Source organism: Pinus tabuliformis, chromosome 5_1 (genome assembly GCF_031772625.1).
Source record: "Pinus tabuliformis cultivar Carrire ecotype Pingquan chromosome 5_1, CPIR1, whole genome shotgun sequence".
In the NCBI taxonomy this organism is placed as follows: domain Eukaryota; kingdom Viridiplantae; phylum Streptophyta; class Pinopsida; order Pinales; family Pinaceae; genus Pinus; species Pinus tabuliformis.
This window is the reverse complement of record NC_142305.1, coordinates 252067927-252084746: the sequence shown is the minus strand read 5'-3', so window position 1 is coordinate 252084746 and position 16820 is coordinate 252067927. Positions and strand designations below refer to the sequence as shown.

General features: G+C 38.4%; 1 long non-coding RNA gene and 1 pseudogene across 1 annotated transcript; both read left to right on the top strand.

The window, feature by feature from the left end:
* The first annotated feature begins 11676 nt into the window (after positions 1–11676).
* On the top strand, positions 11677–12610 carry LOC149164357 (uncharacterized). Its single transcript, XR_016260693.1, has 4 exons — positions 11677–11738; positions 11924–12089; positions 12182–12367; positions 12463–12610. It is a non-coding gene; the product is annotated as an uncharacterized LOC149164357 (long non-coding RNA).
* Positions 12611–12865: 255 nt separating this feature from the next.
* LOC149164356 (DNA topoisomerase 2-like) lies at positions 12866–16434 on the top strand (annotated as a pseudogene).
* The last annotated feature ends 386 nt before the right edge of the window (positions 16435–16820 follow it).

The following is a 16820-nucleotide window of genomic DNA, read 5'->3' as shown; positions in this document are numbered from 1 at the left end:
TTTACCCTAAAATTGCTTCTAATTGGCTAAGAGCTTGTCTTCCTTAGATGTAAGGAAACTTGTGTCTTGGAGGAGTGTATATTTTCCCCTTAAGGACCATTACTAGGTTATTTTAGGTGGTTAGGTTATGTCTACCCATGATGATGTTGTTGCACATCAAGTTCTTAAAATTGTTTTTACAGATGTTAGGGTGATAGGCCTAAGTATTATAGCTTTTTAACTTTTCTTTTTCGAATTATTAAGAAAAAAATTTAACAAGAAAAAAATAGAAAAATAAATAGGTTTTATGGGCTCTTTATGCTTTTACTTTGTCTCAAAAAGTCATAAACTATGTATCAAAATTTTCTCTCATGTCTTTATTCCAAGGTAATTATGCATTAAGGTTCAAGTAAGAGTGAACATAAACTACATAACAAAATTTTCTTACGTCAAATTATTTACATACATAAAGATTTGGAAGTTGGACCATGAGAATCTCAACCATTTTTCCTCTACTTAGCTTAATTTGACATAATGAGTAGATTATTCACAAAACTGCCCATGATTGTTGATTCAAAACAACCAATGATTACAATTGAAAACTTCAAACCCATGTATTATTCATTGTTTGGAACCTTGAAAAAGTTAGGACAAAAGGGAACCACCTTTAGCATTTAAAATGGGATCAATAGAAGATCAATGGAAACATCAACAACCATTAATTTGCACCCATCAATGATTATCTAGATTTTTACCTAGGTTTGTGATGGAGCTCCATGAACCCTTAAGCACTTTTCAAAATCATGTTGAATAAGCCTTCTTATATTAACCAATTAACCTAAAAGCTACAAAAGATATGAAAGGTGAGCTAAAAGCCTCCATTAAATTTTGCAAAGAAAAAATGTGATTGTGATGAAGATGCACAAAATCTCCAAGTAAATGAAAAATTTCAAATATACTCTTTACTTTATAATCTTGCATCAAATAAAAAATAAACAAAAAGAAAGATCTTAAATTTTTGTCTCTTACATTGTACATACCCTTAAATAAAGGTGACCACCCCCACCTCCCCACAAAAAAACGTTTCTCCTATTTTTATGCAATATATCTAGACTCTCAATTCCCTTTTACATTTATGCAACATATTCTTTAATTTTATTCAACATTTTCTTCTTTCATTTAGAGATGTGCTTGTAATAACAAGAGCCACGTTGTAACAATGTCACCACTCTTACTTTTTTGCACATTACCACCACATAACTCTTATTTTGTTGTGAAGAAAACATGGTACTACTAACCACAAAGCAACACACCACGCGTCGAACAAAAATACTTTAAAAAGTGTCGTTAGAGATGTGGGGAGCCGAGCAATGCAGTAGTGTACTACTGACGAAAGCAATATCAATGTGGAAACAATGCAAAACAATGATATTAGAGATATGAGGAGCCTAACAATGCAAAAATTTAGTACTCTCCGAAACGATGTGCAACAAACAAATTTTTTTAATTTTCTTTAATAAAATAGTACAACCAAATATTTTAAAGATTTTCAAAAATTTACCGGAATAAAAGAAATCTCACCAAATATCATGTGGTTAAATTTCAAGTATTGAAAAATCATTTTGTTAAAAGATTCAATATACACCAAACAACTGTACCATCCCATCCAACTTTCAGCTCAATCATTTAATTAGCGTTACATATGACAGTCAAGAAAGAAAGACATATGTAGCCCTTACAAATTAATTTAGTTTAATGAACGAAAAAACCATAAAAATTCTCATATAAAATATTACTTAGGAAGGTTTCATTCTTATATTTAATTTATTATATTGTTTTGAAATAGAATACATTAAATTTGATATATAATTTATCATATTGTTTTAAAATAGAATGCATTAAATTAAATTTTATTATACTTTAAATTAAAATTGTATTATTGATTTAACAAAACCGCGAGAATGTTATAATTTACATAAATTCTTCCCAAATGGAGGACTCAAACATGATCACTAGCCTTGCCAAATTAATCACTTAATCACTCTCAATAAAGTAATTCGAGTAACACAATCTGGTTCTCCATATATACAAAATCTCATGAACAGTAACCACTTCATGGAGATTCATGGGATCACAAATGTTAGCACACTTGCTAAGCCATAGATTGTTTGCTAGGATGGCATTAACATTATATGTGGGATAGTATTCGTCCCACCAGACATAGTTGGACACATTGTTATAGGGCATTTCTGGACTGAGTCACATAAGCACATCTCCATATTTTCCTATTCCACAATAACAATATGAATGGAGAGTATTTTGTAAACTTGCATTGCCTTATATTCAACCCATTTAATCTTACAAAACTCTCAAAATATAAAATATTTAACTATTAATATTTATTGTCTTAAAGTTTAAAATTATTTAACAAAATTGAGTGCAAAGACTTACTGAAACTTGGTCTCAAAAATTGAGTGAAAAAAAAAAACAATTTTAGAAACATTAGGGGATTTTTAAGGTCTAAGATGGGCATCCTAATAAAAATGTACAACCAAAATAAACTTTATAAGAACCAATATGATTCAAGATGATGATGTCAACTATGGGGGATGATTCACCATTTTTGGAGTAAAAAAGTAAAAAGATTAAAAAAATAATAAAACTATTTTTTAAACTCGTATTTTCAACTTATCTCCCTAAGGATTTATTCAAATTTCGAGAGGGAGTACTAGTTGGATGAAAAATTTAATTCCTCATCTAAAGAGTACCCATGTTGCATACTTTTGATAGACCTTGCTACACAAAAAATTAGAAATACATGAAAAACGTGGTTGCAATCACGTTTTTCACGTATCACGAAAAATGAGAAATATATGGAAAATGTGATTCCAGTCACGTTTTTCATGTATTTCTCATTTTTTTTGTAGTAGGGTCCATCGAAAGTATGCAACATGGGTACTCCTTAGATGAATAATCAAATTACGCATCTAACGAGTGTTGCCGCTCGAAATTTGAGTAAACCCAAGGGGAGATAAATTGAAAATACAAGTTGAAAAAATATTTTTTTCTTTTTTCCCTCTAAATTTTGATGATGTAATCTAATTTTGTTTTATTATTTCCACTATTATTTTATAATTTCCTTAGGAGGCCCATTTTAGACCTCAAAATTCCCCTAATGTTTGCGACCATAATAAGGTTTTTTAATAAGGTCTGGTTATCAAGCAAGGACCCCTATCATATAAATATACATATGTCACACCAAAGGTAGACCCTAGGCGGTCACGTTACTCAACTTGACAAGAAAATCTAGAAGTAATAAGAACCTATAACCCTCATCAAGAGGAAAATATAGTATGATCCTCAAATGAAAGTCTCTTTTTGAAACTCGACAAGACTCTTCACTTGTGAGGTATGCTTGCTAAGAAACAAAACAATTTCAGAAGAAGGTTCTATTATCCAAAGGACTAGTGACATAAAAGTTGTCTTATTTACTTAGGGGTTCAAGTGTACCTGTGGAAACAGAAGGTTGAAAATAACCAACTTGTTAATGGGTACAAATGTACCGAGTTGTATATGCTTACTATTAGATTTTGGTAGGTCAGTTATCCAAAATGGTATGAAAAACTAGGAAAAAAACCTTGAGAAATGATAACGTCGGAGTTAGGCTCTTTAAGAATAAAATTACTTTGAAAAAGGTCTGATATAATAGTTCTCTTAGAGTGGTCGGAACGAAATACAACTATGGAGCGATCATTATGCCCAAAGAAAAAACAAACTTTACCTTTGAACTGTAATCCCTGTCACACAAACAAATATGGAAAAGTTTAGAATTAAATAAATAGCCTTAAATGAATAAGCTTAACAAAAAATGTATAGAACACAAAAGCTTGTCTTGTTTTGTTTTGATGGCAGAATTCAAGATTTGTCCAACAATCCTCATGCAGAATTTCAATATTATTTTTTCCACAAACGATGGCGAACATAGAGGAAGTGATCACCAAACGCCTCACACTCTCAGCAATAACGCAAGCTTCTACCACATTCAATGCACTCTGAACCTTGTAATCGACTCTCTCTATTGTTTCGTAGGTTTTAAGAAAGCTTTTGACTCTATTCCAAGGGAGACCTTGCTCCAGAGACTCAAAGATATTGGCATCTCAACAACCCTATTGACACTATTATGCGCCTATATGAGTCAGTTTTTGGTCATATTCACGCGGCCCATGGGATGATTGATTTCATATGAAGCACTATTGGGGTTAAACATGGTTGTCCACTGTCCCCTACCTTGTTTGGGATCTATATTGATGAGCTGGAAGCATGTCTACACGAGCATATCCAGAACACTGATAGTTGTCTTCTTCACCAGGATCTGATATCTATTCTACTCTTTGCTGGCGACGTGGTCCTCCTCTCCTCATCCCCAGAAGGATTACAGAGGCAACTGGATGCCTTAGCTCTGTTTTGTGGTAATCAATAGTTGACGGTCAATTTGGGTAAAACCAAAAGGTTGTGATCTTCAATGGGGTGAAGAAAACCTTAGACCTTCACTTTCTATTCAGAGGAGAGGAGATTGAGATCACTAACACGTATACTTACTTGGGGGTGCAATTCTCAAGTCCCCACTTCAGTTTGCAACCAATGCTTCAGCCTTAGATCAACAAAGGATATGGATCCTTAGCCCTTCTCAAGAGACAATTGCTTTCGACATCACTTCCAGGACATCTCATCCAAGATGAGCCTCATGGATACCTTGATCCATCCCATTGTTCTATATGGCTTAGAGATTTGGGGACTGTCTTTACTTGAGTCAGATTGGGCTTCAACTGAGAGAGTCCAGATTCTTCTTCTCCGCCACATCATTAAGTGCAAACTGACAGTACTGTTGCACATCATCCTTGCAGAGTTTGGAGCTCAACCCTTTCGTCTTGAGACGATCTTCAGATTGGTTTCATGCTTGCATCATGTCCAAGGCTTTGTAGACTCAATAAATGTAGAAATTTTGAATAATTAAACACTTATTCACAGAGATTATCCCGATTATACACTATTATGGAATACATGCATAATACATAACCTCCTCTACGTTGATCATCAATTTTGCAGCATTAAAAACAATGAAACATCAATCGCATGCACACATTAACACAGTATGTAACCCGGGGAAATCATACAGCTGAAAACCCCACACTATCTGTATATTATAATGATTGAGAACATGTAACAATACATAGTACAATACTCCTCACAAGTACTTAGTACTATCTCCACCTGTTACACACAAAACTAGCTCAGATTTGAATCAATCACAGGTTCAAATCTCCTCCATTGCTTTTCCTGCCTCCACTGCGCAATCCTGCATGAGAATAGATGAGAATGGCTGAAGAAAACTCGTATTTCCTTGGCTGAACCACGCAATCCTCATTGGCAATACTCAATCCATGCATGTGAAAAATATCATGCACAACTATAGTCACAACTGATAGCAATCTCAACCTCTAACACCTGTCTCCACTGAACTGTCCATGCACTGAGTTAACTGATGTATTCTTTAGTTGCTTTATGAGTTAATAATTAGTGAATTAATTAACAATTAATTCACATCACTCATCACTATTGTATTTGCAGTTAGACTAAATACAACTAGTTCAACCAAGTCAAACTGAACACAACTCCATCAACTCCTCAATCAACTCCACCAAACTCAACCACTTGAGTTCTAACTGAAGTCCACCATGCAATAGCTCAACTGACTCATAAGAAAAGCATATTTCCTTCTGATAGCTGCATGTGCCACATCTGTAGCTCAAACTAAAGTGCTCCAAGAGGATAAGATAATGTTTATAGTCCAAATATTATTATGAGCTAATAATATTCGACTGTTCTATTTTTAGCCTGGCAATCTAAAAATAGAAACCACCCATATGTCTAAAAATAGAAGTCCATCTATTTTTACCAACATGGCCAATCGTCCACAAATAGCATCCTGCAACTCATAGACCATGATCCATATGTCTAAAAATAGACTTTGCGCCAAAAATAGCCTGCGGGCCCACTTAGTGAAGGTGACTTCTTTCCACTAAGCTTCATCATCTTGTTGCATTCTCAACACTCCCTCTCAACAAGATATGGATTATCAGCAACCCCTATCCTACCTCGGTGGTATTCGAATTTGCTCCTGGTGAGCGCCTTCGTCAAGATATCAGCGTCCTAATCCTCCGTTAGAATGTATGAAAGTAACATGATTCTCCGCTGCACACAATCTCTGATATGATGGTACTTGATGTCAATGTGCTTAGATCTACCATGAAATACTAGATTAGCCGACAGTTTAATGCAACTCTGGTTATCACAATAAATCACTGTAGGCTCCAAGTATGAACCGAACAACCTGACCAGGATCTTCCTCATCAATATAGCCTCGCATGCAGCCAAACTCGCTGCCATATACTCGGCCTCTGCTGAACTGAGTGTCACGGATCTCTGCTTCCTGCTGTACCAAGAAACTGTTGTCGACCCGATACTGAAAATCCCTCCAGATGTGCTCTTTCTGTCCGTTGGGCTCCCTGCCTAATCTGGATCCGTGAAGCCTCATAGCTTCACCTCATCCTCCTATCTGTACCACAAACCATATCCCGATGTGCCTCTGAGATAACACAATACATGCTTGCCTGCCTTCCAGAAGAGCTTGGTTGGCTTAACCATAGCTTGTGAAAGCTGGTTAACAGCATAGCATATATCGGGTCGTGTATTGACCAGATACATAAGCGACCCCTCCAACTGTCGATAAATAGTGGCATCCACTACTTTTAACAATGTAAACTTTGAAACGGGAACTGATACTGTTACCCGTTTCGTAGAGGTAGCAAAAAAATGACCCGATTTTCAAAAGTGGTGATGCAGAATACACATGTTTTTTTCAGAGCATGGTTTTTGGAACTTTAATTTTTTTTCATGTTCAAGGATGCAATCAAGTTTTAGAATGGTAGTGATTTTCATGCTGATTTTAAAAAGTGAGTATTCTGCATCACACCCTTTTTTTAAAAGACCTATTTTTTGACTTTTAATTTTCTAGTGTGTGAAATGTAAAAAATTATTTTCTAAATTTGATAGTTTTTGAAGTCGTCATTTTATTCATATTTTCTTGTTCTCTATCTTAATTTTTTTTTTTTTTTAGGGGGGTTTTTATTGTTTTGCGTTTTTAAATTAGAAAGTCGATAGTTTGAATTTTAGATAATCTACATATTTATACATCTTTAATTAATTTTTCAATCCACATGAAATAATTGTTTCTAAAAAACAACATTTTTTAACAATGGACATAAAAATAACCATTTTTAACATAAATATAACAAAAAAACTAAACGTTTTGATAATTTTTTGCTAGAATTAACATGTCAAAATCACAATTTTTATACAAAAATATTAACTAAAAATGGTCAAATAATAGTTTTTTTTTATGAATTTCATGTCAAAAAAATAATAATAACAACTTTTTTTTTCAAAAAATAATAATTAACTTAAAAATCAATGTGAAAATCACAGTTGTGCTCTCTCTTTCTTTCACATACCAGACTCTTGATGGAAATTTCACCTCTTTTGAACTTTTCCATTCTGAGATTAACTTCTTATCACTTAAAGCACTTGAAATATTTGTAGGCATGAGCTCAGGTGGAGTTCGTTCACCAATGTTTTTTGAAGATACACCTTTAAGACTCTTTGGTCCAGAAAGATTCACAGAAATTTTCCTTGATGCCATTTTCCTAAAAAAAACACATAAATTAGTAAATAAAAAAACATATTAACTTAAATTAACAACAAAAATATACCATAAATTTTTTATTTGTATAATCAGAATTGCCCAGCCACCTCTAACGGGCAGGCGGGTCGATGGGCGAGCGGGAGGTCAGGTGAGGGATAATGAGGCTAAGTGGACAATTAGGCAAGTATGGGCGAGCCCCTACCCATGCGCCCCCCACAACCCCCTGACGACTACATTGAAGCCCCGGCCCCATTAACTTATTCCTCTCACGAGAGATCTCTTGTCTGGATTCACTACACATTAATAATTAAAGTAACACGCCTGATCCAATCTCCGAAAATGATGATGATGACAAATCCCTCGATATGATTACCAAGTTATTGTACTCCCTACATCTATCAAATCTGTGTTTTCTCTTTGTTTCGCTCGCCAACTCTGTATTTCTTCGTGGTCCATCCTTTGCATGCCATGCTAGATGTTTGTTTTCAGTTGAATTTTCTGTTTGAACGAAGCTTCTTAAGCTTGCCCCCCTCCCCGGCCCGCCTCCCCTTCCCTCACCCTACCCCCTACCGTCCCCCCACACTCCCCGCGCCTCATTCCCCCCCGCCCTCCCCCCATTCCCCCAAACCCCCTACACCCGCCAACCCCTCCCCGCGGCCGCCCCTCGCCACTGCGCCAACCCCGCCACCCCCCGCCCACCCCTACACCCGTGCCTGACCCCAACCCCCCCATCCCCGACCCTCACCCCTCCCCCCTTACACCCTACCCGCGCCCTACCCCTACCGGCCCCCCCTCTCCCCCGCTCACCCCCTACCCCCCACCTTACCCCCCCCCTACACCCGTGCCCGACCCCAACCCACCAAGCCCCCCCTCTCGCCCCCCTACCCCCCACCTCCCTCGCCCACCCCCTACCCCTCACCTTACCCCCCCCTACCCCCGTGCCCGACCCCTCTCCCCCCCGCCCTTACACCCTACCCGCGCCCTACCCCTACCACCCTCCTCCCCCGCGCACCCTCTACCCTTAACCCTCCCCCTTCACCGCCGCCCACCCTGCACCCCCTCTCCCCACCTTACCCCCTACCCGCGCACCCCCCTCCCTTAACCCCCGCCCACCCCCTACCCCCTCTCCCCACCTTACCCCCTACCCCCTACCCGCGCAGCCGCCCTTACGCCCCCCTCCCCCCCAACCTTACCCCCTACCCCCTACCCACGCCGCCCCCCTTACCCCTCCCCCAACCCCCTACACCCCCCCATCCCCTACCCTTACCGCCCCCCCTACCCCTGCCCACCCCCCCCCCCGCCACCCCGCCCACCCCTCCACTGCCACCGCCCCCTCCCCGCCCCGCCCACCCCTCCACTGCCACCGCCCCCCCCCCGCCCCCCCCCCCCCCCCCCCCCCCGCCCAATGCCACCGCCCACCGCCCACCGCAAGCGCCCCCCTCCCCCGCCCCCTCCGCGCACAGCGGCACCCCCGAGCCGCCCCGCCCCGCCCGATCGGCGGCGGGTCGATTCCGCCGCCGGTTGGGAGGGGCGGGGCGGCCCGGGGGTGGCACTGCGCCATTATTATTTGTGAAATCAAATTATATTATTTTAAAAATATATAATTATTATTTTTCCGTGGAAAAACATAAAATTGACACGTATTTCGTTATACTACAAAAAGCGTAATTGTTTCCTACTCGAATACTTTTGGGAGGCTAATTTATTTATATTTTGAAGTTCGACTCTTCAAAAAGAATTGTTTTAAATTATTTAAATGATAGTAACTCTTTTGTTGTAATTATAATTTTTTTTACTTAAAAAATTATTTTAAATTTTAAAAATAATTATTATATATTTTTAAAATAATATAATTTGATTTCACAAATAATAATGGCGCAGCGCCACCCCCGGGCCGTCCCGCCCCGCCCGACCGTCGCGGGTCGATTCCGGGAATCGACCCGCCGCCGGTCGGGCGGGGCGGCCCGGGGGTGGCGCTGCAGGCGATACTATATGAATGATATCAATGCCAAGATTCAGATTTCATGAATTGATCCTCTGATGGAATGAGAATTCAGTCTACTTTTTCTGGAAGAGATAATCTTTGCTAACAAACCCAGCCAATATAATACTTTTAGAATCTGAAATTTCCTCTGCCTCTTTAAATAATTCCTCACTCTGTTATGCCGATAATTTTCTGAGTGTGCTTAATGTATTGTTGTTTGGAGATTTTGTCAAACGGTAAGAAGACTAACATGTTGTAGGTTATTTTATCTCCATGACAATTCATACAATGATTCGTATACACCAAAAAGGCTCCCAAAAAACTTACACTACATATATCAACGCTGGAAAGACCTATCTTGCTTAACAAACGAATACACAGTGAGCAAATAGGAAAAGACTGAACCCGGGAAACACACCAGCAGAGAAGTCTTCAGTACAGCAGTGAAGTTGAAGATGGATACCGGCTATTAGACGACCAATATATACTCAGAAATGTATTCCCAATGCACAGTGATTTCCACAAAGCGATGGACCAAAGACATGAATTCCCTCGAGCAGACTGGAAACTTTTACATCTGGTATATATAAAATTATGAGCGCAGAAATAAACAATAGCTTGTTCTTGATGATAAATCCCACGCTTCTGTGAATGAACTCCCTGATGCGGCCTTCAACTAGGTCATGAATACAGACACATCCCACAAGGCAACTCGTGGGAGTCTGGAATGACTCGTCCCATAAGAAAAGAATTCTCCCACAATACCCACGCTATTCAGACAATGGTATACCGCGGCCGGATAAGATCATAATCATAATTGTCCACCTCGCTAACATATCTCTAAATTAAGTTACAGTTACAGTCTTTTATTAGAGACGTCTTGGATAAGTTTCCCTACAATTTGGCAGTGGCAGTGGCAACTCGCTAGATTACCCTGTGCGCCAACTTTGGTTGGGATCGTGGTCGCTAGCCAAGACATGGATCTTGTTTTAAATTACTTATATTTAAGTTTTAAACATTTTTAACTTAATATTTGTATTTAATTTGAAAAGTAGAGTTAAAAAAAAATCTAAATATGTTACGGCATGTTTTTAAAAGTCGAATAAAATTGCATTGTAAATATTATTGGTGTAGATGAAAGTATTATAAATTTTAATTTATTTATATAACAAAGGAGGTTATAACTTTTATCAAATTAATTCAGAAATATTTTTTTAAGATAAATTTATATTCTAATATATTAGATTTTTACAACTTTGGACGATGTTGAACTATAAAAAAAAAAACTAAAATGATTACAACTTTGAACGATGTTGAACTATAAAAAAAAACTAAAATGATTATATATAGTCGATGGTATCTATATAATTGTGTGATTTGAACTATAAAAAAAACTAAAATGATTATATATAGTCGATGGTATCTATATAATTGTGTGTGTGATTAACCATGAGCACAATTTCCATAACCGACAAAATGTATATGTGATTAAATTCTAGTTTAATAACTTCATTCCATGACCGGAAAAATGGCTTAGAAGGAAATAAATTTTACAAAAGGAAAAAGAAAAAGATGGAGGCGGCCTGGAATGAGCTGCTTTCACAACTCCCAAAACTTGTAATTTTCTTGGCAATCCACGTTGATTTTAAATTCTTGAACAAATATCTTCAGCCCCATATGGTCCTACATTTATTATGCCGCGAATTTCTATCCTTCTTTTCTGGTAATCATTACGCCGTAAGGCGTTTCCCTCTGAGATCCATCCCCATTTTGACCATGTGTCTTCCTCTGACGCCGTACGATGAGATGTTGTCGATCAAAAATGTCACTGAGGCGATGCGGTCCGGGTAATGAAGAGCGCGGAGTGCCAATCGCCATTCCACATAACGATATTTCTTCCTCTGTTACTCCGGTTTATTGTGTAAATAATATATTCTTCCACATTCTGCCCTGAAAATGGTGTCAAACGACAAGGCCTCCGTCACGAAGGAGCTCAACGATAAGCACAGAAAGGTAAAGCTTCAAGGTCTCATGTTTTTTCTTTGAATAGTTCCGAAAATTTAGTGTGGATTTTGATTTATCTGTAAATGGGCCGAAAGCCCTGTAATTTGTTTTCTTTGTATATTTTGTAGTCCGAGCTCTATTTTTACTAGGGTCAGCTATTTTTTGTTTTGCCATTCATTCCTGAAATTATGCAGGGTCTCGGTACAAGTACTTCTAAAGAGGGGAAAGAATATTTTAAAAATTTGCAAAAACATAAAAAAGACTTCATGTGGATTAACGATGACGATGGAGATGCAATTGAATTAGCCTTCAGCAAGAAGAAAATAGAGGCCAGAAAGAACTGGCTAAGACATTTTTGAGGTAATGAAATTAGTTTCCATAATGAGTAAATGTTGTTGAATGGAAGACTGCTAATTTGCTCACAATTCTAACATTAATGAATCTAATGGCAGCCGGGGACATATTTGGACCAGACTGACAAGCTTATCAAGTACAACGACTTTGTAAACAAGGAACTGATCCTATTTTCCATGGCTGATTTGCAAAGATCCATCCCATCCATGGTTGATGGTTTGAAACCAGGGCAAAGAAAAATATTGTTTTGTTCTTTCAAGAGAAATTTTGTTACGCAAGCAAAGGTTGTCTCATCTTACCATGAAATTATTTACTCCCTTATCGGCAGTGCTTATCGGACTCTTGGAATTTACAATAATAATGTTGTTTCCTTAAACAGGTGGCTCAATTCTCGGGTTATGTCTCAGAGCATTCTGCTTACCATCACGGTGAGCAGAGTCTTGCTAGCACAATTATTGGAATGGCACAAGATTTTGTTGGAAGTAACAACATTAACCTTCTTGCCCCGCTTGGACAATTTGGTACCAGAGCCCAGGTGAGAAATTCAGGGAGGTAGTTGCTTTTGAATCTTAATGATCTTTACCACTGCTATTTATTCTTACATCTAAATGAAACCTCCTGCCTATGTGGGTCGTTTATGACGGTGGAAAAGACCATGCAAGCGCTCGATATGTTTTCACATACCTGTCACCAATAACACGCTTCTTGTTCCCAAAAGACGATGATGTACTCTTGGATTACTTGAATGAAGATGGCCAGAAAATTGAGCCAACGTGGTAAGTAGTTCGGTATAGAAGAGTGATAAATTGTTGTATTCAGAATTGTGTATAAGTTGATAGGCAGGTACAGAAGGATGGCGAATTGTGGGATTCAGAAATTTCGTATAACCCTGGGGAGTCTTGTACACCAGGAATTTGTGTTATATATATGTTTTATTGCAAGCATGGGTTTTCATTGGTTTTCTGTATGTGGCTTAGATATGTGCCAATTATTCTGATGGTCCTTGTGAATGGAAGTGAAGGAATTGGAACTGGTTGGAGTTCCTTTGTACCTAACTACAACCCAAGGGATATTGCCGCAAATATAAAGCGCATGCTTAATGATGAACCCTTGCAGCCAATGACACCTTGGTACAAGGGTTTTAAGGTAATATTCTGTCCATTATTCAATATAGAGATTTGCAGAATATTTTACAAATTTGATTCAACCGTTGTTTTCACTCTTAATCTTGGGTGTGTTCAGGGTACAATTGAACAAACAGCTGTAAAGGATAATTGTGTGAGTTACACGATTAGTGGCATCATAGAAGAAATTAATGAGACCACACTGAGAATTACAGAGTTGCCCGTTCGCAAGTGGACTCAGGATTACAAGGAATTTTTGGAAGCGTTGATGACTGGGAATGATAAGATTAAAGATCCATTCATAAGGGTGGGTTGCTGTCATTCATACAAATAGGTTACACGTAAGAATTTTTAAATATCGTGAAATGATTTTTAATGAAAATATTTGTCTTCCAGGACTACAAGGAATACAATACTGATACCAGGGTCCATTTTGAGGTGTCACTTTCTGAAGAGAATATGAAGATTGCACTTCAAGAGGGTCTTTTAAAGAAATTCACACTGACTACTACAGTCAATACAAGTAACATGCATCTTTTTGACTCAAAGGGAATCATTCATAAATATGAGACCCCTGAGCAAGGTACATTCCTTAAATTCATCATTATTTGGTTGTCTGGTAGGCTTCAATCTTGTATTTAAATGCATGAGTTGAAGAACGGTTCTAAATGGGATTACCTCATAAACTTGCAGTTCTGGAGGACTTCTATCATATCCGACTGGAATTCTATGAAAAGAGAAAGGTAGGGTTTTTCTGTGCTATCCTCTTTAGCCAGAGCCTTCTTTCTGGCTTAGCATTACCAACACATTTGTTTTCTGCCATTTCTGTGCCTGCCCTCTTTGTCTTACTTTGTCTCCAAGAACTTGTTTTGGCAATGCCTCGTCAAAAGATGCCATGGATTGAAATTTTGAAAGCCCAACAAATTTTGTTTTTGTTTCATATAATGAACAACAAAATTTTGGAATGAACGCTTTTAACATTGAATTGAAATTGTGAATCCAGAAAGTCCAATTGGACAACCTTCAGCTTGATTTGCTGAAATTGGACAATAAAGTTAGATTCATACTGGAGGTTGTAAATGGAGAAATCATAGTGAGCAACAAGAAACGTGCAGAGTTGCTGCTTGAATTGAAGAACGAAGGCTTCACCCCATTCCCCAAGAAGGGAAAACCTGTTGAGGCAGCTATTGCTGGGGCAATAGAAGATGCTGAAGAGTCTCCTGAAGACAACATTGAGACAGTAAAGGGTGTTCGTGCTGGAGATTATGAGTATCTTCTATCCTTGGCAATAGGAACATTGACTTTAGAAAAGGTGCAGCAATTATGTGCTGAACGAGACAAGCTTGAGGATGACGTTGAGCAGCTTAAAAAGGCAACACCCAAATCTCTATGGTGGAAAGACTTGGATGCCTTTACAAAGGAGTTGGATGTATGTTCCTCATCTTTTGACACCTTTGGTAGATCGAGATTTGTGTGATTCATCCTGTCTGAGAAACGAGTTGCTTCATCCACTCTTATGGCTTTTGGTATATTTGGTTTCTCACTTGTCTGTAATTTTTGTAGGCTCAAGAACTACAGGAGCCCAAGGATGATGAATATGAATTGAGCAACATGGGAAATGATTCTGCCAGAATCTTCAGACAAGTAGGCAAAAACCAGAGAAAAAAATACCAAAAAAACTGTAACTGCTGAAAAAACTGATTCTCAATCAACCACCAACAATCAGGCATCGACTGCCTCTCTTACTACAACTAATGCACAGAATGGTAATGCTGTTTTTAATCCACTGCGATTGAAATTCACTGTTATAAATGTCATCCCTGTGGTTGTAAAAGCTTTGACGTATGCCTGGCATCTATCTGCAGAAATTGCGAAACCCAAGCGTGGAGGCGGCAAGAAAGGGGCTGCGAAAAAACAAATGGTTTGTTTAAGTTGCTTTCTATTTATTTCCGTAGGATCCAATTTATGTTGTTGTTTAACATGGAATCATGGATGATGTGAATTGGATCTTTTCAGGAAGTGGAAAGCGATGAGGACGATGAATTAGATACCAGCCTGCAGGATCGGTTGGCATCTTATAACAATGGATTATCAACAGATCAATCAGGTTCCTCATCATATTTTTTCTGCAACAATTGATATTTACTCAAGAGATGAGATAAGATGAGATAATTATATCTATGTCCAACTAATGACCACAAAGTAGGTCAAAGGGACTATTGAGTACAATGATGTCCATAAATTGTGGGAGAACCAAACAGTCTCCTATAAAAAATACAATGCATGAATATAAAACTTTTGTTATTTGGGCACTTCAGTCTCTTCTAATATAAATTTGCATTCTGTAATCTGAGTACTTGTATTTTTTTCAATTTGCAGTTGTTGAGGATCAGGGAAGCAAACAAAATTCACCAACTGAAGATTTTAAACCAAACCAGAAAGAGACCACTAGACGGGCAAAAAAGGTTGCCCCTGTCTACGTTGAAATGTCAGATGAAGATGGTACAATGGAAACCATTCCAGAAGAAGAAGAAAATGAAGAGGGAGAGAAACAACCAAGGAAGGCTGGTGCAAAAGAGAAGGCTGCCAATGGGAGAACAAAGAAGGCCACTATTGCCAGTGATGGTGATTCTGATTTTGGAATTGATGAAGATGACGACACTGATTATGAGGAAGCCATTCCTAGGAAGGGGTCAAAGAAGCGTGCTGTTGCTAAGGCCTCCAAACCCTCGAAAACAAACCCTAACAAGTCTAATTCTACAACTACTGCCCCTGTACCTAGAAAGAGAGGACCCAAAAGGCCAACCCAGGGACAAAAGCTGATTGATGAAATGCTAAAGCCTACTTCTGTTGATGCTGCTGTTGATGCTGTACAACCATCACCTTACAAGAAATCCCCTGAGAAAAAAGTGAGAAAAATGAGACCATCTCCTTTCAACAAGAAAAGTGGATCAGTAATGTCAAAGCTGATGCAGGAGAGTGATACAAGTCCTCCTAGTGCAAATGGCTCTGCTGGATCTTCGTCCAATAGTCCTGAAGAAGTCAACGAAGCTCCAAAGCCAGTTGGGCGAAGCAGGCCACAGAGAGCGACTCGAGCTCCTGTGCAGTATGCCTTGAGTGAGAGCAGTGATGAAGATGAAGTTGAGATCAGTGATTCAGATTTTGTAGAAGATGATGACTAAAGTAGGAAAGGTTCTCAATGAAGAATGTGCATCTTTTACTTGGTATTTTGGTGGTTCTGATTTCAAAACAGTTGTATCATTAGTGCCTTTTACGGCAAACTTCAGAACGGCTTTTCTTTTAGCATCAATGAATAGAAGATTATGACCAATCTAGGAAAGCTATTCAGCACAATGTACATATTTTACCAAGTATTCTTCTGGTTCTGATTTTATATCAGTTATGGGTTCTTTGGATGGCATAAGTATCTTCTTGCAAGCTTCAAAAATGCTTTTCTTTAGCATCAATGATAGTTGACATAGACTACAATGTTTGTACAACTTTTTGACATCACATCCACATAGAAGCAATGTGGTTGTCACTTAACTGCACTTGTTGGCCTGGTCAGATAAAGTCACAGAGAATATCTAGAAATATCTTGTGGTTCCTTCTA